Genomic DNA, 23433 nt, shown 5'->3' on the forward strand with positions numbered 1-23433 from the left:
AGGAGACACAAGCCCCACCTCATAGCAAGCCCCGCCCCCTGAACACCAGCTTTTCCCTGACAGGCCCTGCCTCCGAAGTGTACAAGTTCCGTCCTTCGTGAACCAGATAGGCCGGTGCCGTGTAGTCTCGGAGGAGGACTCGCCTTTTCCGGTTCAGGTTGTCACGGCGCCCGGGCTTGCCTCGTTTTTTCCGGTCTCAGTCCGGCGTGGCAGGGTAGACAAGCCGCCTTTAGCCCTTTCAAGCCCTTTCTGTCATGGCGGCGCCCAGCCTCTTTTTCCGGCAGCAACCTGTCATGGCGTCTCCCTGAGTAGCCACTTCCGGACCCAGCCCACTACGTGTCCCCAGCTGTTCTGATTCCGCGATGCTCTCGTGGCGCCCAAGGCTCAGCGGAAGTAAAACGTCAGAAGTGAGGCGGTGCCTATGCGGAAACCAGCGCGGCTCTGGGAAAGACGGGGGCGATGTTGGCTGGGCCTGGGGGCAGCGGCCTGTCTTGAGGGGCTCGGCCTTGCTAGACCTGGCCCACCCCGTCCAGCAGCCCAAGCCCAGGTTGCAGCCGCGTACCCTCTTTGCCGCGCGCGCGCGCGCTCCTTGCTGCTGGACCTGCACTCACAGTGAGTGAGTTGGTCGCCGCCCTGTGGCCGAACCGGTGGCTGGCGCTGCTGCGGCGCCTCACGGTGCTGCCGTTCGAGGGGCTGCTCTACCTGGCCTGGCTGGGCGCCGCGGCAGCTAGGGCTGGCAGCTGGACGTAGGTCCCCGAGGCCATGTGGCTCGTGCTCGCCACCATGTGCCTCGCGCTCTCACCGTTCTCTCGGCGCATTGGTACGAGCACGCGCAGTGCGCGCTCAGCTGCACCCCGGTAAGTGCTTGCGCACGAGCACAATCCCTAGCAAGGTCGGGCTTTGCCACTGCGCTGTGTCCGTCCCCAACCCTGCCTGGGCCTGGCATTTTCTGGGCCTAGGTCTCCAGCGGTGCTCTCCACCCTTTTGCGCTGGCTAAATCCCGACCCCACTGCTGACTTGCTGTGCCACCCTGGCGCCGGTTACTTCCCTTCTCTGGAATTCCTTCCTGGTGTGGTCATTTAGATTCGATAGTTTAGCGCTGGGCCCGGTATATGTTGCTGTTTGATAGGATTTGTTAATGCTAGGTCCCATGTTAGCGGGTACTTGGTTTTTCCTGGAAGCGGCCCTGTTTTCTTTGTAGTCTTATCTCCTATCTTGCTTTTCAAATTGTGAGGCTAGACCTGCAGGGTAGGTTTCTCTATCTATGAAACTTGGTTTGAGTATTGAGCATTAGTCCTACTGTACAATGCTCAGAGGCTCACCCTTTCATTCCCCCACCCTGTGTGGACCAAAGGTAGTTTGAAATGCAGTTAATGCAGCGTTTAGCAGGCGCAGGAGCTATTTGTGAGCAAGTGACTTAACTGCTTGGAGTCTTCATGCCTTTCTGCAAGACGAGAGTGATTTAGTTAAGACTGCCATCAGGATACAACAGCAAGATAGTGCATGTGACCTTTAGCCCTGAAATATGGATGAGTGAGAGTTGCCTTGGGTCAGCAGTTGATATCAGGCCCTCTGGGTCTGCCTCAGATGACACCACCAGGTTTGGAGCCATGAGCACTGAGTTCAGCCTTTAGTCAGCCTCCCCTCAGATCCCAGGCATGTGTTTGCTGAAAGAAGAGGGAAAGGAAACAGCACCAAGGGCTGCAGAAAGACAGGAATCCCTCACCCCCTCAAAAGTGGACTGAATCCTCTTTCTCTTCCGAGAGAGTGAAATCTCCCTTATCCCAGCAAGCCTTATCCCTGGGGAGGGGCTCAAACTTCTGGGCTTGGTGGCTTCAAGTCAGTACAATGAAAGACCCCAGCAAGGGACAAAAGAATGGAGGGGAGTTGTGGGGGGGCGCTGCCTGTTGGCCTGCAAATAAAAAGTATGACTGTTAACCTTCTCTCCAAGGATGAAGAACAAAGAAGAGCTAATCAGCTGTGAGGTTAGGACAGGAAGATCTGGGTTTGCATCAGGGATCTTAGCCAGGGTCCTTGGTGAGAACTGTAACACATACCTCAGAGTACCATTGTGATTATTCTGCAAACGGCCTGCCATGGGGCTGGCCCCATGTAGTGCTTTGCACTTTTCTTTCATAGGTTACCAGAGTTTGTAAATTTGTCTATTTTCATTATTTTCTGCTTGCTTTGGTGGCCCATGAACTCTCAGAGGGGCAGGGCCTTGCTTCTCAGGATCAGGGCTGTGCCTCCCCTCCCACCCCCATCCCCCAAACACCCATGGCAGCAGAGGGTGGGGTGGATGCATCTCACAGGATTGAGGGAGCACTAATTGAACTCCATTCAATGCCTCCATATGTTAGGTGCTTGGGAAATAGCAGTGAACAAAACAGACAAACCCATGGCTTTTATGGTGTTAGTGGGGAAGATAGAACTCATAGTCAGCAGTCAATGCTAAAGAGAGAAAATCAGGACAAGGATAGGAATGTTGTGAGGGAACTTTAGATGGAGCATCCAGGGGCAACTTCCTGAGAAGGCGACCTTTGAGCAAAGGCCTGAAGCCAATTGTGTGACTGTTCCAGGTAGAGAAAACAGAACATGCCAAGCCCCTTAGCTGAGTTAAGAACAATCCTCAAGTCTCATTGTCTGTCATTACTTAAGGACATAAGGAAGAATAGTGATGGGTTGGGGGCAAGAGGCAGCAGGCCAGGTGGCCTGTGACAGGGCTCATGTGGATTGAGAGCAAACCTCATGCCAGATATTGTTCTTCCTGTTTGAGTTCATGTCATCAGCAGAGCTCTGGGCATTGGGTGTTATTTGTGACCCCAGCTTTGATATAAGCTGGACCAGAGGCATGGTGAGGTGTCCAGCATGGTGCTGTCCCTTGGCCCAGTGACAGACTGGGGAATGACCAAACCAACACCTAGAGCCCAGAACATGTTCCAGAACATGTCCCGAGAGCTGCAGCCCCAGCAGCCTCCCCATTGGGGATCATGGAGCTGGGCTTGAGAAGGGTTCAGCAGCAGCACTTTGCCTCTCAAAGGAGTAGGACACCAGCAAAGTGAGCTTCATGAAGGTGGTGCCAACTGCCAACAATGGTTCCACTGAGGTTGTGGCCCTGCACATCAATGAGGTAGGGACTGCCTGCCAGACCCCCCTGGCATGGGCTTGAGTGGGATTCCCAGGCACTGAACCCCCAGGCCAGGGGCCTCTGCCACAGCCTTCTCCCACAGGGCAAAGATGGACAGGAGATCTCCATGCCATGGAGAAGAAGCAATCCCTCCACAAGGCCTTTCCCTTGGGAAACGTGTTCTCATACTACCAGAGCAACAGAGAAGTTCAGGAAAACTCAGAGGTCTGTGAAGCTGAGTAGTTTGAGAGCAACAAGTGAGTCCTGACATCCCCATGAGTCGCCCCTGCTGACAGTGGCTCCTTTCCCATTTGTGCTTTGTTGCACTCTTGAGTTGGGGTGCCTGGGAAGTGATTTGAAGACATCCACCTTTCCAACAGAACATCTCAGGTGAATGTGGTGGGCACCCTTTGAGAAATGTGCTCTAGTCTACTCTCCCCCGAACTTGCCTGCTGACAGGAAAGGCTGGGAGCCCTTTCCCTTGGCATGTGTACTCTTCATTGGAACCTGGCACTTGAGAGTTGGCTGCTCATTCTGGTCTTGTTGTTTTTGTAACTCTCCTCTTCATTTCAAATTCTTTGTTTAAATATTAAGTTTTCACCATTTGTCTCATATATATCCCAGCACTTTATGAGTGATGATGAAAAAGATGTTGGTGATCAGGATAGCTCTTATTTGTACCAGGTAGAATGCAGATGCTCTGTATGTGCTTCTCCTTTAATCTTCACCAAAACCACCAGTGCTGGCACAAGGCTGGGAGGGGAGAGGGCTGGGCTTCAGAGCCCCCATCCTGGTCATGGTAGCACTCATCCTCAACCCCAAAACCTTCAGAAACTCGAAAATCTTTTCCTGACCTAATTGCTTTTCAAAAATTACAAATATGTTACCACAACTGGCAATCTAATAGGAAGATTTGTAAGAAATATTTACTGATCCTCCGTTATCCACCCAGGTCAGCCATGGTGGCACCCTGGGATGTCCCTTTTCACACCATCCTTGCTCATGCAATGGCACCTCACACAATACAGGGGCTCCTATAGTCGTGATTTCTAAATTGCCTCTCCTAAACATAGTTATTAAATTTGCCCAAGTTTTCAGAAACCCTTTTGATTTTCCAGTATTTTCCCAGCATATCCCTCTTAGTGCCGTTTTCACACTGCCTCTCTCCCCACAACTCTTTTTTCCACTTAAAGATTAAAAAATAGCTTAAGTAGATTTTTCAGAGTTATCCCAACACTTAGAACATAGTTTGCACACCAGAATGTTTAATGAATGTTGCACAATCCTATGGAGGATATTTAATCTCAATATCTGCACCAATGGTATACATGTCTCATTCCTTAGAGTCTGTGAAGGAAAAAGTCATTCTGATAAAATCTCCAAACTTCCTATTAAGACATCTTCAGACTTGTCATGTAAATGTCTAATGGAAAGGACTGGAAGGCCCCCTAGATTTTATAATTGTTTCTTGTTCTTGTTATTGGACCCACACTGCTACCATTCACCTGAAATGTCTGTCAGATGGTATTTGTGAATTTGATATTTATGTTTTTCATGACATTTCTGCATTACTGCTCTTGAATGATTAAATTTTTGGATTTTTACCTACTTGGCTTTCAAAATACATTATGGATCATTCACATTTCTTAGTCTTAATTATGATTTTGGTATTTTACATCAAAAGCTAGTCCATTTACCTTAACAAAATGATGTGATCTCAGAAATTCTTTTAATTGGGAAACTGATTTGCATGAGGTGAGGTACTTCTGGTCAACTCAGATACACACTTGTTAAGTTAGTCGATTCTGTAATAACAATTAATTTGTCTAATCTGAAAATCAGTAACATTTCTCCACTCAGCCTCCACTGTTTAGACAAATATATCAAAAGAATCTGGAAATATTGGTTCCCAGACAAAGCAATAAGATTGCTTCTTATTTTTAATAGAGAAGTCTACTCTACTGAGTTCATGAAAGACAGTGTCTTCTAATCAGCATTCACCACTTCCTTTGCCAGGAAATTTCATTTCCTGTCCATCATTTCAAATGGACATTTTTTGGTAAAGCCATTTAATGTATATAGACATAGTGGCCTCTCTGGAGTAGGATTAGCCAACATAGAGCTACTGTTGCTATTTTTAATCTGTAACTCCTACTGCTGATGAGTTGAACTGAGGAAGGGGATCGTGGGTAAGGATGGAGCTGCCCTGGTTGATTCTCACCTGTCTGGCACACAGCTCATGAATGCATTTTAAAGCACACCAAGTGCATCTTTAACCTCCCTAATTTGTGGGAATTTTATTGTGACCTTCCAGCTCTGCTGCACACAGTGATTTTACTTCATACCTAGTCCCCCAAGTCCTCTGCCTGACTCTTCACTCTCTGGAATCCTGCTTCTCTGGAAACACTAGGCTCCAAAATGGACCAACCAGGCCTACTGCAAGCTCCTTTATTTGACCTTACTATTGATAATTTAGGATTTCCATCTGTTAGAAAACAGGTTTAAGTCTGATTTGTAGGTAAACTAGGTAGCAGTTAAAGATGAGTCCTGGGTTGTAAACAAGTCTCTTGGTGCCTCCCTCCGCTGCCCCCTGCCCCCCAAATAGCACAATGTTTAAAATGCAGCTTGTGCTCAATAAATACATATTAAATGAACAGTAACAAAAATAATAATTTGAAATCCCCAAGAGATTGAAAAGGTTGCTCTTAATGTGGAAAATGTCTTTTAAAGTAATGAGGGAGCCTGACCACAGGCAACACAATGATGTGTAACTGGGAGGAACAGAAGCTCTCATAGGTCCCAAATCTTTGGCATACTATATGTATGTTATTAAGAAGCAAGAAGATACAATTTGCTAGAGATTGTGCTTTTCCCCAAATAATGGTGTGCAGAAAAACTTCACTGCTTACTAATCCAATGTAGTTTACTCCATTTTCTTAATTTGTGATTGTTGCATAACAGAAGGAAATTTCAGTCTTATTGAAGTTTCTGTCCTCCAGGAAAGAAAAATGAGGCAGAGGAACAGCCACCCTAAATAGCTGGTGGGAGATATAAGGCTGATTTGATTTTTTTGAATGGTGCTTACGGAGTTTTGTTAAATCTAAACCATGACATTTTGGTTTCAAACAACCAATAAATACAGTGCCTCCCTTTGATGTCTTTCTACCTTGCCTAGGCCCTGCCCCTGCTGACCCTGCCTTTACTGTCATCAAGACCTGTAGTCCCTCTGTTGCCTCTTGGTCTCCTAAGCCATCAGAGCCTTTCTGACCACACTTAGTTCCCTTGTTACTTATTAACTATGTGTCTTAGGCAAATGGTTTACCACTCTGAGGTTTAGTTTCCAAATCTGTAAAACAGATAAATATAATATCTATGTCAGACAGATTGGGAGAATCACTTTATCCTATGGAGTAAAAGGCCACCTTTAATGCCTTGCACAAGCACCTTATAATTCCTCACCTCATTGGCCTCCAGCCCTTGCCAATCCCAGGGAGAAATCAGCCCTCTTGCTTTCTCTGCTCCTGCTTACGTTGTCTACAGCTCCCTAGCATCTGAAACTTTTCTGTAGGCATTCCCCAAGGGTAGAAGAAAATGAACAGTTACATGTAGCAGTCCTGAGAGTGTTGGGGGTTATAATCAAGAGCAGCTTACCACAAGCACTTAATTTGTTTGAAGTTTCTCATTTATCTTAAAAAATTTACCCTGATTTTCATTCTGTCTATATTAAAATATTTTTAAAACATTCAGTTAAGCACTTAAAATTTCATTCAAATGTTTCAAGTAAAACTGATACTAGAGGAAGATGTTGTTATTCCTACAGCTTTGTTTATTGTAGGCACACAGCTGATAGACCCAAGGGTACCTGAATTTGCAAAGCATAGCCTAGCTGATTGTTCTATTACAGACTTGTAAGATATGCAGTCTCAACCCAGCCTTCATTCCACTCAACAATTTTTTCAGTCATTAATTGACTTTCTGTCATATTCACAAATATTATCCTGAACATTTCCCCTCTTTGAACTCTAATCTCCTTCCTATCTTACTCACTGAAACAATAGATGCCATCTGACATCTCTCAATTTCCATTTCCAAATTTAACAAATTAGCACTTAGTCCCACTTTTCCCTTTTCTAAGTTCATGAACGTCCCTCTCCTCTGTTACAGTTTAACCTCCCATGAGCCCTCTTGCCTCTTACGACCTTGTGCTTCTATCCTCCTTCTTTCTTTTGTTTTTTCAGTTTCTTTCCCTAATTGTTCCCAAATGCTTCTAGCCCAAGCATTTGCCCCGTAACCTAAGTTTGCCCAACTTCTCTGCCCACTAGGCAAGTCTCTGTTCTTTTGCTCCATAGTATTTCTAGATTTCCACCGAGATTTGGAGTATGTACAATGAATTATGAAAAGGACTCATCACCAACCCAGGGCATGCAGTTTCCTCTCTAAGGTCAATAATTGTTTTTCAATTTGTTCAAGAAAAACAGCACCCAATTGGTTAAGAATTATAAAGAAGTGATTTTTTTTTTTTTTTTTTTTTGGGCCACACTGTGTGACATGCAGGATCTTAGTTCCTCAACCAGGGATCAAACCCATCCCCCCTGCATTGGAAGCACAGAGTCTTAACCACTGGACAGCCAGGGAAGTCCAGTGATTTTTAACTGATAGTTTCAAATATGACCAAAATCCCCCCCTTTTTTTTTTTTTTTCGGTACGCGGGCCTCTCACTGTTGTGGCCTCTCCTGTTGCGGAGCACAGGCTCCGAACGTGCAGGCTCAGCTGCCATGGCTCACGGGCCCAGCCGCTCCGCGGCATGTAGGATCTTCCCGGACCGGGGAGCGAACCCGTGTCCCCTGCATTGGCAGGCGGACTCTCAACCACTGCGCCACCAGGGAAGCCCCCCAAATCCCATTTAAATCAAAATGTTCCTATTAGAAAGCTTTAGGTAACAGTAAATCTTCACCTATTTGAAATATTGAGGAAAAAACTTTAAAGGATTTAAAGGATTTTCAATCAGTAATTTCTGAATTATACAAAGCAACTCCTGGTCAAAATTGGAAGACTTACTGGAGTACTGTGTCTTTAAAACAGGAACACTTGCCACAAAGAACAAAATAGCATCTTGCTCTAAGTCATTTTAAATAAAGCCAGAAAACATCTTTAAGTTTTCTTTTCCTGGGTATGTTGTTCAATGAATTATTAGCCTTGCTGAGATGAACCAGATCCATGGGACCCTGAAATCACCATGGTTAAGTAAAAAGTGGCTTTTAGGTGCTTTTGGATGAGCTCCAGGGAGGAGTCAGAAATCTGAGCAGTAGCAGAACTGGGTCATGAGCCTAAGAATCTGTCTAAAATGTACACTGTGCCAATTCATGATCATTGGCTTCACTTTCTTGAGAGTGAAATTTGAAAAGGAAAGTAGCTGAATCCAAAGGTCTTTCATGTCGTCTATTTAGAATAAGAAGTTATCAATATAAATTCATATGAGCCACAGAAAGAGTAGTAATATTCTAATGGTTTTACATGGTAAACACAAAAATAACTATAATAAGTGTGCATATTTATTTGACATTCTTTGATAATTTTTCATTTCTTTCACCTTTGCATAGGGCTATTTGGCATTTTCTAGACTTATTTCACCCAGATACTAGAAATAAGCAGCTACACAGACCTGGTGTAGAAGAAATAAGATCTAATCTACAAAATAAATTTGCATTCTGCAGCCTGACCCTCAGCACTAAAAGGTAAGTGGGGGGAGGAGGAGGCATAGTCAAGGACACTCAAGAACTCTTCCTACTATTTCTTTTAAGCATAGGACCCCCAGCTGTATTATGCCAGCTGAACAAAGAATATTAAAAGGCAAAGTTTGTGGCTCACATTAATTAACACATTTATTGAAAAGAAGGGTTGCATATTTTTTTGAAGTTGTATTACAGGGCTTCCAGCCCCTTATTAGTAAAACTGAGTGGAATCTCTAAGAGAGTTATTTTCTGAAAGACATTGATAAAGAAGATGGTAACATTTCAAGTATTTGGGGCCCATTCCATTTAAGGTTAAAAATATGTGTTCATTGGTTTCCTATGGTTGCTATAATGAATTAACACACACTTGGTGCTTAAAACAATATACATTTACTTAGAATTCTGGAAGTCAGAAGTCTGAAATTTGGTTTCACTGGGCTGAAGTCAACATGTAAACAGGGCTGTACTCCCTTTTGGAAACTCTGGGTGGAAGAATCCCTTTCCTTGTCTTCTCTGTTGCTAGAGCTTCATAGCATCATCAGATCCATCACATCACCTGATCCTTTGCAATCAAATCTCCCTCTGTCTCTTTTAAAGACAGTTGTAATAATATTTATGACCCATCCAGATAATCCAGGATAATCTGTGTCAAAATCCTTAATCATAACTGCAAAGTCCCTTTTACTGTATAAGGTAACATTCACAGTCTCAGGGATTAGGAAATGGACATAATTTGTCATTATTCAGGCTACTACAATGAGTGTCAATTTAAGTTGCTTGACTTAAATACTATAATGTAAGCTAAAAGAAAGAAGGCATAGTGTGGTGGCCAGACCCATATGCCCCGCAGATGCTAAGACCCTCTTGTCATTGTCCATTGTGTGAGCCTAGAGCTGTTGAAATTTCTCCATAGAGCAAATTCAGACCTTAAATTACTTTGACTTCAGATCTCCAGCTTTGTAAAGGGGCAAGACAACTGGGTCACACCAGGGACAAAATCAATCGTTCTGAGATGCTGAGAAGAAATCAGAAGGCATACTTACAGCTGATTCCAAGTAGACACAATTATCCACCCTCTCCTAAAAGACCTTGTATCCAGAGATAAGCTGCCATCAACAGCACTATGGAGGGGAAGAATAAGTGACATTAGTGAAATGACAAGGATGACTGTAAAGGGGGCAAGACATTTTGTGAAAAGCCAGAAATACTCTCCTAAAGAAGAAAAATGACAATATTGATCTGGAGATTTCCGAACTGGGCAGGGACAATGATTGAGTTAGCAATAGCAATGATTCTTTGGAAAGGCTGGGTAGGAACACTTGAAATTCCTACAGACCTAAGTTTGAATACCACTCCGCCATTCATCAGCTGGGTTACCTTGAACAAATTACTTAACGTTTCAGATCCTCTGTTTCCTTACCTTAAAGCAAGATTTAAAAAAAAAAAACTATTTCATACTGTTATTGTGAACATGACATGAGATCATAAATTATCTGAGTGCCTGGAACTCATGGCTGCTCATGGAGCCCTAGGTACAGATGCAGTAGTAGCTGAAGGAGAGGGGGTGTGACATAGAGCTATGACACAGCTTATGAACATTGAGCTACATGCAGTGACTGTAAACATCCACCTACTTTGCCAGCTGCTTGGATATGTTGGTTGATGTGCCCTGGCATACTGCCATGCATCATCTGAAGAATTACTAAGGTTAAGGTGAATTCTTGAATTTCATGCTATGCTCTCTGCACACATGTTCTGTGGCATCACTGTCGATGCTCTGTATTTCTGGACTTCTTGTGTCTTTGGCTTAATGGGCTTCAGTGCAGGGATGCAAGCTGCAGTTTGTATCACCAGACTCAGACCTCATTGATATTTGGTATTGACTCATTGACTCGCTTCATTTTGACATCAAGACACCTGCTTACTTGCAGCTCTGCTGCCACAATTATCATTCAACTTCCCTGCTTAGGCTTTTGCCACCATCAGTCCTCCTCTTAACTGTTTTTTGTTTCTTCCTAGGACATTAATATACTACCTCTGCTTGTTTCAGTTTTTACAAAAAAAAAGGTGAGCCTTTTCTAGACATCATGAACCAATCACAGAAAGTAATGTTATTGATGAACTGATGAAACACCATATGGGAAAAATCTTTGTGTCTTTGATGCTTTCTCTTGTATAAGAGTTTTCCTGGATCTCAAGGGGATGATTCCATGCCCATACCCCCCCACCCCAACACTTTTTTCCGAATTAATAGCTATTCAGTACTCGGCTACCCAAACGCTGTTCTCCAGCTAGTAATTCTAATTTTTCTGACACTGTCACAAATTATGACTAACTTCTAGAGGGCATATGCTATCATTTTGTTTAAAAATTGATTTTTCTTTCCTGAAAGGCTTTGAAACTACTTAAATTACATTCAGATGAGACAAGTAAGGATACAACAAGAGAAAACATCTAAAGGATGTTTTGCAAATGTTTTCATTTCAGGAGTAGATGTTTTCAGATACACATGTTCAGTTTGGGGGCAATACACTTGGTTCCAAGCTTTCTGGGTGCTAGAGTAAGAAGAGAAGCACATTGAGGTACTATTAAAAAGGAAAACATAAAAGCATACTAAGGCAAAACTTCTTGCAACTAAATCCACATGGGAATTTATTATAATAGTCTTTATCATAGTGTGTGGCTATTTTAACAATAGTTTTATAAAATATAAAGGATTATTTAAACAGCGTTTTTCATATCAACCCTCTGAAGGCATAGAGACATATATTTCATCCTAAATCAATGAAGATCTTTCTTGAAGGACCATGTATAAGTTTCCTAGGGCTGTCATAATAAAGCACCACAAACTAGGCTGCTCAAACAGAAATTTATTGTCAGAAGTTTGATATCAAGGATATTGGCAGGATTGGTTTCTTATGAAGGCTGTGAGGGATAATCTTCATGTGTTTCTTCTAGCTTCTGGTGGTTTGCAGGAAATCTGGCATTTCTTGACTTGTAGATGTATCACCTCCAACTGACTTCATGTTCACGTGGTATTACCCTTGTGTGCATGTCTCTGTGTCCAAATTTCCCCTTTTTACAAGGACACGAGTTTGTGTTGGATTAGAAGCCCGCCTTACTGCAATATGACCTCATTTTATCTTAATTAATTACATGTGCAATGACTGTTACTAAATAAGGTCACATTCTGAGGTTACTGGAGGTTAGATCTTCAACATATAAATTTGTAGGAGACATAGTTCAACCTATAATAGACCTAGATGATGTGGGATAAATATTTTAGTTGCAAACAACCTGTCCCAACACAGATTCAGGCCTAGGACATTTCATTGAATAGACTGTAGCATTGTCCAATGTCATAAGCAAACTTTGTGAAGTCCAGGATCATATTTAATTCCTGACCAAGCTGTCTGTTGTCTACTTGTGTGCAGAAAGTCTTTGCTATTGAAAACCTAATGAATCAAAGTCTAACTATGAGAGATTATGAAGTCTTTTTTTAGTAGTGATGATTCAGTGGATACATTCATGCTCTTTTCCTTGAAGCTGTAACTCAATACCCCAAGATTGTTTGTAAGCTTCTCTAACCTACTGAATCTTACCAGATGTCCTAAAAATATATGTCACTAGGGCACGTGAAAGAGTAGGACTACATCTAGGTGCAGTTACCACCACTATCAGGAAGAGTAACTGTTTTATGACCTCCTGACATTTTCTTCATAAGATAGTATTATTATTGTGGGAGAAGAAAGATAATCCAGTCCTTCCAGGAATTCTAGGAGGACCACATATTTCCTCTCTGAGAAGTTTTTTAAAAAAATGATGTCTGACTTCTAGGCCATTTCTAAAGCTAGAAGACAAGGTAACCAGGAAATAACAAATAATCGGGCAATGGGTGAATAGATAAAACAGACAAAAAAAAAAAAAAGTCCTCGTGAAGTACTCAGTGTCGTGGAAAGTACTATAGTGTAGTGATTTAAAGCAGGGTTGTTGCCAGAATCTGACATTATTATTTTCACGCTGCTGCCACTATTGTAATCATAACCATTGTATCAACATAATGTTCTAATTTTCTTCTTAAAAAGAAGAAAGCATATTCTTTTCAAAAATATGTTCAGGGGAAGCCAGTATTCCCTGTGCTCTTCTGTAGCTGTATGTCTAGTTGAAGCTTCAGGTTTTAAATTTAAGTAGACCTGGACTGAATCCTGTCCCTACCATTTATAAGAAGTGACTTTCACAACTTCAGGTTTCTTAGCTGAAAAATGGGTGTAAATACCCATTTTCTATCCTGTTAGATCGTTAGCATAGTTCCTGCACATAGCAAATGCCAATATATTTCAGGAATTATTATTTTGAGCAACTTCCTCTTCTCTAAAATAAAGAAAAATTCTAACTGTTGCAGAGGCTACTGGCCCTATTTTATTGGTGGAGAATATAGGGGGTATGTCTTCACATCAAAATTAATATTTAATTAAAATTTTTTGGTACATAACTAATATCTCTTGCACTCAAGCAACCTGAGCGTTCTTGTTAAACATTTATTAGCAGGCAAAAAGTTATGCTAAGAAACTAAACCTTTAGAGAATTTTCTGTTTAGGGAATATACTATTCTGACTCATTATGGTAATATCTTACTCTTTAGCCAAGTAAACAGTAAACAACTCATAGAAATAAGTGAGAAAATTATTAAACATATGCTAGAATATTATATGGAAAGACTTGTGAATGTTTTATGTATTTCTACATAAGTTTATTGCTTTGACAATATTTTCCCTGAGGTGCTACATATATAATGCCATGACAGCATATCTCCATTTTATAAGGAGTTCAGCTGTAAGCATGAAACAAGGATTGCCTTGGTTAGAACATTATGTATAGGCTTTTTTATTTAAGAGAAAACATTTTTATGTGATATTCCTTGTCTTCACTACAGTCACTGGTTTAGAGAGAGGTTTTAATCTAGCCATAATTTGGATTGACAGTTTACTCTGTTAAACCCTGGCATGTAATCTGAAAAAAGTGTTGAATACAGTATATGATATACTGACTTCTCCTTGTTTAAGTACAACTTTCTGAGAGTTTCACAGAAAGGTACTTTTTTTACTTCATTTTGATTACTAATTTTTAGGTCATATGTATTTTTATTCAAAGTTCAAATTATGGAAGCTTGACAGGAGCCAACACAAAATAGAACTAAGAAGTTAATCCTTAAGATATTCTTTTATCTGTATTATTCCTCAACTAGAAATATTTGAAAGGCTCTTTTTTTTCATACCTGTTATCCAGCACTTTGCTGTATAGAGATGGCTTAGAATAAATGTGTTAGTCCCTGGTGATCTGGTGAATTTGAGGAAAAAGTAATATGACAAGGGTGGGGCAGGAAAGGGATGGAAAAGAGAGGAAGTGAGGGTTTTAGAAGTAAGAATCATAACAAATCTCAATTTTTTGTGAAAGTTTTAGTGTATAATTAAATTTTTAAAAGTATGTTCCCCAGCCATCAGTAGGGCATTCATTGAGATTTAATCCATTAATATTCCATCCTCTCTACAGCCCTTCTCTACCAGGGAAGAGGGCATTTGACATAGGAAAAATAATACACAAGGAGTTCTACAGCCTCACAATTTGAAGGAAAAAATTGTTATGGAAAGTTCAGAAATGCTTTTTAAAATATTCTAGATTCTGAAACTCAAAAATGTCAAATCCTTGTGAACATCAAGTTGTCATGCCAATGGCAGAGTAAAGAGCTCATTGAATTTAGGATTGTAAATACTAAAAAACTTCTTTTGGAATTATGTTGTAATTGATTATTATATAGAACACAATTGCTTAGCATAAAGTCAATATGGATATCAAAAAAACATTGGAGGGCTTTAATGAAATCTTTCATTGGCCATGGCAGAAAGACAGTATTCAGACTTGCATGGTGGAGAATTTGGTGTACCCATGCAATGTTAATGTCAGATAGGGGTCACACAGATTGCATGTGTGATTGCACAGCCATGTAATCAAGGATCAAAGACAAGATCATCAGGATATTTCATATGTCATTTTACAATATGCTGGATCCTTTTGGAAGCAGCAGTGTGGATTGCAGTGCATATTGATATAAGCTTCAGGGGATCTGCATCTAAACCCTGACTTTACCACTTAAGAGTTATATAAATTTGGACAACTCATTTAACCTCATTAAACCTCAGTTTCTTCATTGAGAAGGTGAGGATAACACTAGAGCCTTGTTTTCCATCTCATAGAATTTTTCTGAGGATTAAATGATTGCAGGTAAACTACAAAGCTCTGTAAAATTTAAATGGTTGCTATTGCTACAGGAAATATTTGTCAGATTCACTTATAAAAGAACTTGATGTTTTTTACCTTTCAGTGTAAGTCCGTTTATGAAACATATGCTTATTGACTCAAGTTGGTGATCAGTTTTTTAAAATTTCACCTTAATAAAGTGCTGAATCGTTGTGCAAACATTTCAGACAAATGCCTCTGAGCATAATCATTTATAACAGTTTTCTTTAGAACTTTAAATTGAGTGCCACTGTCTATTTTGGAATGCAATGCTAACATCTTAATTTATTTTCAACTAGTAGTTAATTTCCTTTAGAATGTATATCATCAACACTACCTAGTCCTGAGAGTTTCCAGACTTTTAGAAACACATACTAGGCTGCCAAAATCTCAGGTCCTTCTGTGGCAGCTCAACTCACTGATCGTTTTCTCCTCAACATCCTACAGGACAGGAGACTAAAATCATCTGCTTAGAAATAGTTAAGTTAGATAAAATGGTCCCCCCAAAGATACTATAAATAACTATAGATTTCTTATATGACAACTGTATCCAAGTAATGAGTTATATATAAAAAAAAAGCAAAAACTCATTTACCAACAACCCCGATTATAAAATATCTAGGAATAAACTCAAACTTTTTCAACTAACATTGTAGAAGTTTTGGATTAATAGTAATACATGATATATTATCGAATCAGAAAAGTCACTGTCAAATGATGTTTAGCTTCAGCATAGTCAAGAAATTTTTTAAAAAGGAGCTTTCTACTGTATATAAGAATGTAGTATAATGCTATAGACATTTAAAAATCTGGTACTGGTACTAGAATAGATAAATAGTAGCACAGAATAGAGAGAACAAAAACAAACTCATATGTGTGGGAAATCATATATAACAAAGGTGACACTTAAAATCAGCTGGTCCAGTTACCCAAACAAATGATATTTGGACAGTTGGACCATTTGAAGGAAACCAGGTAGATCCCTACCCCAACCATTTAGAAAAATAAATTTCTTATGGATTAAATATCTAAATTCAATATAGTAGTATTTAATATGTATATAAGCATATTATGTATATTATATATATATATTACTGTACAAGAAAATGTGGGTGAATACTTTTATAATCTTGAAGACAAAATGGCATTTCCAAGTATGACCTAGAACTCAGAAGACACATAGGAAATATTTGGTGATGTGATGATCTTATCTGATTATATAGAAAATTAACATTTCCATACAGTGAAAGGCAGAAAGTCCAAAGGTAAACTACATGAACCATAGCCAAGAGCAAACAGGATGGGAGAAAATACTAAGCTGCAAATCAGTAACCAAGGCAAACAACCTGAGTAGACAAATGAGCAAAAACTATGAGCAAGAAATTTATTGAAGACTACAAATGACCAATTAGTGTAGAGAAAGGTACTTGACCTCACCAGTAAAAAATAATCAAATACAACATTTCTAATCAGGCTGAGAAAAATGTCTAAGATTCTATCTGGTATTTACAAGAGATGATAAAATCTAGCACTCTCTAACACTCCAGGTATCTTTTTGGAGTACTATTTGGAAATATCTATTAAAATCTCAAATGCACGTGCCTTTTCACTCACCCAGCAACACCACATCACAGAATCCATGTTAGCACAAGAGAAGAATGATACCTCTGTAAGGCTGTCCATCTGTTACCAATGGTAACTTTTAAAAAGGGAAATAATATAAATTTCCCTTAAAGTGGTACAAATAGGTAATTTAATTATGTAATTCCAACAATGAAAAACTGAGCCCAGAGAAGGAAGATGGAAGAGATGAAGTAGGAGAGCATCTCCATAGGCTGGCATATAAAATGTCCTCAATCTATTGTTAATTTCAAAAACCAATTTATAGACATAATCATCATATCATAGTGCATCAAATTGTCCACAATGCACATCTTTATGAAATGAGGCTAGAGCATAAAGACTTTACTTTTTTACTTCATATCAGAGACTGCAAACTGGTGACCTGCCAGCTTGATTCAACTAGCAGATGTATTTTTTACAGAGAGAGAATGTTTTAAAGATCAAAAGAATTCATGAGAAAACCTGGACTTCCAGCTCTCTTAAAATAAGATTTGGAAACCCAGGACCCGTATTCCTGCCTGGCAACAATTGGCTTGAGCTGGATAAACGCTGCCCCCTTTAAAAGGTATGTACCCTCTCTGTGTCAGACTTGACTCATGTTGTTACCTGCCAGGTTTCCAGGGGCGTTGGAATTTGCTTCCTTTATTTCATATGCTCTTATATTCTGTGAATTTGTTACAAGTATGTATTACTCTTGCAGATAAAATGTAAGGATTAAAATTTATGATGGTATACCCTGTGAAACTTGTAATAAATTATCAAAGAATTTCAGTGATAATATAGCAATAGTATTATAGTGCACTTCAATTTCTAGTAGTTATAAATCCAGCATTTTAAATTAGCTACAACAAAATTGAGACTAGCTTACCTAGAAATATCCTGAATGTTGAAATCAGATATTAAAAACAGAGCATCTGAATCCATATTTATAGAACACCTACTATAAGCAAAGAAAAATGATAGATGCTGCATAGCATACAAAAACGGAGTGTGTTATCATTCCTTTTCTTTCTAAGTCATCCATTAGGTCTAAAATATCTAACTGGTTGTCATACATTGATACTATTTTTTCATAGTATTCATCACATAACTTATTTTATAATTCCTTACAGCACTCAGTTATTTTACAATCCTGTTGCTAAGAGAGCTTTACTACTGTTTCAGTAATCTTTTAACTATTTTTCCATCCTTCTGACTCTGCATTTCAGTATCAAATTCATCTCTAAAACATTGTTCCAATCCTGCCATTTTATTTTTAATACATATTAATTCAGCTCTATAATTTGGAAAATCAAAGCATGCCACAAGTTGATCCCAAAATGTCTAGATTTACTATTTTTCATGTACTCTGTTTTTCAGCCAGAAATGGGCTGCTGATTGTTTTCTAAACATATAATTTCAGATGTTCCATTTACTTGACTATTTTCTTCTTCCTGGAATGTCAACTCTTCCATTTTAGTTGTGGTTTAAAACCCTAGCCAGCCTTCACATCTTAGCTCAGATGCTGTCTCCACCATGAAGCCTTCTGCCGCCCCAGACAGAGATCTCTTCCTCTGAACTTCTATTGTGGTTTGCCTGGACTCCTGATACATCACACAATCAGCTGATTGGCGTCACAGTAATTAAGGCATATGTCTCCTGTATCCTTCTAAATATAAGTTCCTAAAGAGCAAGGATTGTTGTCTGCAAGCACAGAACTTTGCATACCGTTAAAAGTTTAAATTTTTCACTTGAAAAGTCATGAGATATACAAACTGATGTGAGGCAGATATGAGGAAGCAGACAGAACTGTAATGAGGAAGACAAAGCAGACTGATAGAGGTATCTTATAGGAACTTAGGCTGCATTAGGGTGCTTGTGTGGGTGATAAGAGGACTGCGTCATTGCCTAGGTGTAACACATGCACCTGGTACTTCCTTGACAGGATGACAATAAGGGAACCTATTCTCAGTAATAATAACAGGGTGTTCAGCTGAAGTCAACTGAGGATTTGGAAAAAGCTGGTTTGGTACAGCCTGTGTTGAGTGGCTTAAAAATTATAGAGTGAAGAATTGCTTAAGAGACAATGTTCTTAGGAAAGCCAGTTAAAGCTTATAGGACAGAGTGTCAGCCTGGCTGTTGAAAGACTTCTGATAACTTTCTGTCATTTGAAGAGCTGTTGGTGGTTTGTAAATAAATCATGTTAAAGTAATCAGCTTTTGACTGTCATGAGTCCTCAAGGGGAAGTGACATGAAGCCTTGATAAACCTTAATAGCATGACTATGATAGATGCCATGATTTATCAGGCTACCAGATTTATCAGGTAGCTGATATGAAAACTAGTTCATACACACCCTCAGTGGCCACAGACCATGCAGTTTATTTCAGCCAGGACTAGACTTCCATAATAAGCCAGTACATATGGTATGAGGCAAAGAGTGGATGCCTGATTACCAAAGCTAAGGAGGGTGTTATAAAAGCAAAAAAGAGTTCAAATAGCCTTTTTTGGAAACATTTGGAGGATGAAGGGTTTGGCATAATGATGAGCAGGCTGAAAGGTGGCCAGGAATCATTTCATTCATTATTCTTTTCCTAAATGGGAAGATCCTGTATCTTGAGATTAATGCATGTGAGAATAGAAACCTAGCTTTGGACTTCTGACATAAGTCAGAGCAATTAGAACACATGCCTCCAAAAATCTGCAGATGGGCAGGGACTCTGAGGGTTTCCCTCATGAGCTAACAGTGTCCCTATACTCTGCTGGAGCTAGACAAATCCAGAACTAGGATTAAACAGGGCACTTCCAAAAATCATTGAACAGGAAAGAAGTTTAATCTTTGCTCCTACAGGCAGGATTTCATTTGTTTGCTCAAGTAGCATCTGGGAGATCATTAAGAAATACCTGGATGGACAAAAGGGAACTCTTGTGCACTGTTGGTAGGAATGTAAATTGGTGCAGCCACTATGGAAACCAGTATGGAGGTTCCTCAAACAATTAAAAATAGGGACTTTCCTGGTGGTCCAGTGGTAAAGAATCCACCTTACAGTGCAGGGGACGTGGGTTCGATCCCTGGTCAGGGAACTAATCCCACATGCCGCAAGACAACTAAGCCCATGTGCTGTGACTACTGAGCTCGCGCACCTCCACTAGAGAGCCTGCATGCTTGCAAACTGCAGAGCCCACACACCCTGGAGCCCACGTGCTACAACTGGAGAGAGAAAACCTGCACGCTGCAATGAAGAGCCTGCGCACCACAACAAAAGATCCCGCATGCCTCAACGAAGATCCCCTGTGTCGCAACTAAGACCCAACACATCCAAAAATTAAAAAAAAGAAAATTTAAAAATAAAACTACCAGATCCAGTAATTCCACTCCTCGGTATTTATCCAAAGAAAACAAAACTAGTTCGAAAAGATACATGCACCGCTGTGTTCATTGCAGCATTATTTACAATAGCCAAAATATGGAAGCAGCCTAAGTGCCCATCCATAGATGAATGGATAAAGAGGATGTGGTGTGTGTGTGTGTGTGTGTGTATTTTCATGACTGTGTAATGAAATATTACCCAGTCATGAAAACAGAACGAAATCTTGTCATGTGCAACAACATGGATGGACCTAGGGGGTATTATGCTAAGTGAAATAAGTCAGAGAAAGACAAATACCATATGATTTCACTTACTGTGGAATCTAGAAAAAACAAATGAACAAACATAAAAAAACAGAAACAGACTCATAGATACAGAGAACAAACAGGTGGTTGCCAGAGAGGAGAGGAGTGGGGAGAGGAAAGAAATAGTTGAGGAAGATTGAGAGGTATAAACTTCCAGTTACAAAATAAATGAGTCACAGGGTGAAATGTACAACATGGAGAATGTAGTCAATAATAATGTAATATCTTTGTATGATAACAGATGGTGACTAGACTTACCATGGTGATCATTTTGTAATATATGGAAATATTGAATTGTCATGTTGTACGCTGGGAACTAGCATAGTGTTGTAGGTCAATTCTACACCAAAAAATAAACAAACTTGGGAATACCCTGGTGATCCAGTGGTTAGGACTTGGTGCTTTCACTGCCAAGAACCAGGGTTCAATCCCTAGTTGGGGAACTAAGATCCCACAAGCCGTGTGGTACAGCCAATAATAATAATAATAATAATTTAAAAAAAACTCATGGAATAAGAGATCAGATTTGTGGTTACCAGAGGCGGGGGAAGGGAGAACTGAATGGAGGTGGTCAAAAGGTACAAACTTCCAGTTATAAGATAAATAAATACTGGGGATATAATGTTCAACATGATTAATTAGCACTGCTGTATGTAATACATGAAAGTTGTTGAAAATAAATCCTGAGTTCTCATCTCTAGGAGAAAAGTTTTTTTCTTTTTATTTTGTGTCTATATGAGATGATAGGTGTTCACTAAACTTATTGTGGTTATCATGATGTATATAAGTCAAATTATTATGCTGTACACTTTAAACAGTGCTGTATGTTAATTATATCTCAATAAAACTGGAAGGAAAAAAAAAGCCACTTGGAGCTGATCAGTGGAGATAACAAAAGTTGTACAGTTGTCCCTCTGTATCCATGGGGGATGGGTTCCAAGACCCCCAATACCAAAATCCAAGGATGCTCAAGTCCTTTTTGTATAATAGTGTACGTAGCATTTGCATATAACTTATGCACAGTTTCCATGTACTTTAAATTATCTCTAGATTACTTATAGTACCTAATACTAATATGTAAATGCTGTGTAAATAATTTAAATACAATGTAAATGCTGTGTAAATAGTTGCTGGCACACAGTAAATTCAAGTTTTGCTTTTTGGAACTTTCTTGAATTTTTCTTTTTCCTGAATGTTTTCAATCTGCAGTTGGTTGAATCCAAGGAGGCAGAACCTGGGATTTGGAGGGCCGACTGTAGTTGGGAGCAATGGATTGTGAATCAGATAACAGCCAGCAAAAAGAAGCAGAAAAGTGAGAAGTGCTCAGGGCAATTTTTTTCTTCTTCTTCCTCTTTTTTTCTTTCTCTCCTTCCCTCACTTTCTCTCTCTTTCTTTCCCTAGAGTGCTCCTTAATGAGAGATACCAGCTGTTGCCCAATAGCTCCTTAAAGGGGCCACTGGATACCTGACTAGAGTTTCAAGACCACCAGTCTAAGTCTACTATAGATATGAACATCTCCTCATATCTCAGTAGCCCCTAGTAAATCATTGCACATTTAATATGGATACAGACTATGAATCATAGTCTTAAATCATGTTTGCTTTTACTGAAAATAGATAAAACTAGTCATATTCAAAGGCATGAGTATATTTTTCACATTATATTTGATTGTACTTATATAATTTCATTTTTGATAGCTAACATATACATATGGTTCAAAATTGACATTCCTGTCCCAGTGGCATAGTCCCCTTCCCAGAGACGGTCAGTGATACCAGTTTCTGGTATATGCTTCCAGAAATTGTTTATGTATGCACAATTACATATACAGGTATCTCACACACCTGTATAGTTAATGTTAATGCCTGCACATTAATGGTAATGTGTTATTAACATTAATAATACAGTCCTGAAAATCTGCAAGAGAATGTTAAGCAGGTGCCTATTTTTATCATTCTAATGCATCTTGTGTCATGTCAACCCCCAGACCCCCAATTTCCTAAATCATATATAAACCACAGTAAAATGTTTATATATGTAACATACTATAATATTAGGATAAAAATTCCTTAAAACATCACCTACTAATCACCAATAATAGACATACTAACAAACCTTTGCTTTGTATGCCTGACTAGGGCATCTTCAGGCACTGACTTCAGAGAAGCAGATGACTTTTGTTGACACTTGTGAGCGTCCCAAAACGTGTACATTTGATTCTTAACCTACCAATGTGTCTGCAGTATAACTCGAAGCTTTCCCAAGCATTGTTTTCTTAAAATTGTACTGAGTTTGGGTGATGTAAATATGTTATTTTTCTCTATTAAAAAGTGTTGAGATATGTATATATTATTTTTTCTATAAGATTTCTGTATTAAAAACTAGGAAGTGTACTATCGAAAAAACAACAGCCAGGAACTGAGAAGTTGCCTTTTTCTATCATTTTGCACAAATAGGTATGCTATATATACTATTTGTACACTTTTTAAAACTTGTTTCTACACACAATATTACCAATAGTTGTCTCTGGGTAGTTGGACTTTGGGTAATTATGTTCTTTTTGTTTATCTGATTTTCTGTATTCTCTACATCTTGCAACATGAAAAAAGATTTTTAAGAATGTATATATTTAAAAATTTTTAAGTAACTAGTTCAACTTTTAAAAAGTCACTTATGTGGACTCATTCCTCAGGCCAGATGTCATCATGTTTAAGTCCAACTCAGCCTATTCTTAATCTATGATTATTAACAGAACGTGATTCTACATATACATGGTCTCCCGATTAATCATTTATACTTTTAAGTAGAATTAATTATTGACAATTACTGTGATAACTTTAATAATGTGAACCTTAGGATGTTTACTTCATCATGTATTCAACCATTGAAAGGCAAATAATATCCTTAAACAAGAGTTTCACACTTTCACTTACAGCTAGTTAAAATAATTTTGCCTGTTTATCAAAATCTAAAAGAAAACTTTGGACACTAAGAAATTGACAA

The sequence above is a fragment of the Aethalodelphis obliquidens genome, unplaced genomic scaffold (assembly GCF_003676395.1).
Source record: "Aethalodelphis obliquidens isolate GAN/ISIS:26980383/991018 unplaced genomic scaffold, ASM367639v1 scaffold39, whole genome shotgun sequence".
Taxonomy (NCBI): domain Eukaryota; kingdom Metazoa; phylum Chordata; class Mammalia; order Artiodactyla; family Delphinidae; genus Aethalodelphis; species Aethalodelphis obliquidens.